Raw genomic sequence first — 1,632 nt, forward strand, 5'->3', positions numbered from 1 at the left:
TGTCCCTGGCACTGTGCTATGTATAAACAAGATATATGTAAGATAAACTGGAGACGATTAGGGAAGTCTTCTTGGGTGGGATTTCAACTTAAACTCCAAAGAAATACTTGGGGTCAGAGACAAAGAGAGAGACAGAGAGAGGTTCAGAGAGAGACAGAGAGAGGTTCAGGCTTGGCCATATTCAATAAAAATGCATATCATTAGGAAATGGATTGTTCAAGGAACAAAGAGTTCAGTGTTACTGAAGAATACTTGGAGGGGAGCAAGGTGTAGAAGACTGGAAAGGTAGAAAGGAGGCAGGCTACAAAGAGCTTTAAAAGCCAAGTGGATGATTTTTGTATTTGATCCTACAGGTAACAGGGAACCAGGGGGATTTTGGAATGACCTGAGGGAGCAACTTCCTCGGAGCTGTTTTTGAAAGATTGCTTTGATAGCTGCATAGAAGAGAAATAAGAATGGGAAAAGATCTGAAGCAGGAAGACTAACCAGAAGGATAGCCTAATAGTCTAGGAAGGAGGTAAGGAGGATCACTGTCAGGCTGGTGGCAATGTCATGAGAGAAGGAATTTAACCAATGGATGTTATTAAGTAGACACTATAAGTGGTCATTCTTTGTGTCCTTTATTCTCCAAGAAACCATGACTTCAGGAAGGTGATGTCATGACATGCTAGTGAATTGGATTTAAGTGAGGGAGGACTGGGCAAGGGCACCTGCCTCACTTTCCCCTTTGGAACCATCTGGGCCCAGTGGCGATAGAGATCAGGAAATCTCAGCCTTTGTAAGTTAATAGTGGTTTCCATTCAGTAATTAAATCTAGGTAAGAGGGGGCAACTAGGTGGCACAGTGGATAGAGCACCAGCCTTGAATTCAGGAGGACCCGAGTTCAAATCTGGTCTCAGACACTTAACACTTCCTAGCTGTGTGACTGGGCAAGTCACTTAACCCCAGCTTAAAAAAAAAAAAAAAAAAAAAGACAGTAAATCTAGGTAAGAAATGAGGCAGGGAATGACTTGTTTTATATTACATGTATGTATGTGTGCATATACCTATACACAAATGTTCATGTTGTATCTATATATACATATGTGTGCATGCATATACATATATGTCTATCTATATCTATAACTATCTATCTGTGAGGGGAAGACCACAGGATTTCTGGCCAAAAAGAAACACACTCTTTACCAATCAGAGCCCAAACAATAGCCAAGACTTGGCCTGGGGGCCAACTGGAACTGGCTAATTGGGCAATAAAGGCCTTTTTCTCTTCTTTTCTTTCTCTTTTTCCTCTGTCCACACAGGGTGCTCTGTCCAAAGGAATGCAAATTCTGATCTCTGAAACCTCATGAGGTATCATTCACAGGTGAGGGCCATGCCTAAAACCCAAATCCCTCTGGGGCTCATGAAGAGTTAACAGGATTTGATGACTAAATGGAGAGAGGAGTGGAGAGAGAATTAGGAGTCAAGAATGATCCCTAGGATGGGAGCTTCAATGCTTGGAAGAATGAAAATGCCCTTAGTAGTAGCAGGTAAGTTAGGAAGAGGTTTGGGGAGGGAAGATAATGCATCTGAAAATACTATTGGGCTAAAAGAGTGAACTAGAGACAGGTTGCAGAGGGTCGTAAGTGCCAA

The sequence above is a fragment of the Sminthopsis crassicaudata genome, chromosome 6, assembly GCF_048593235.1.
Source record: "Sminthopsis crassicaudata isolate SCR6 chromosome 6, ASM4859323v1, whole genome shotgun sequence".
Taxonomy (NCBI): Eukaryota; Metazoa; Chordata; class Mammalia; order Dasyuromorphia; family Dasyuridae; genus Sminthopsis; species Sminthopsis crassicaudata.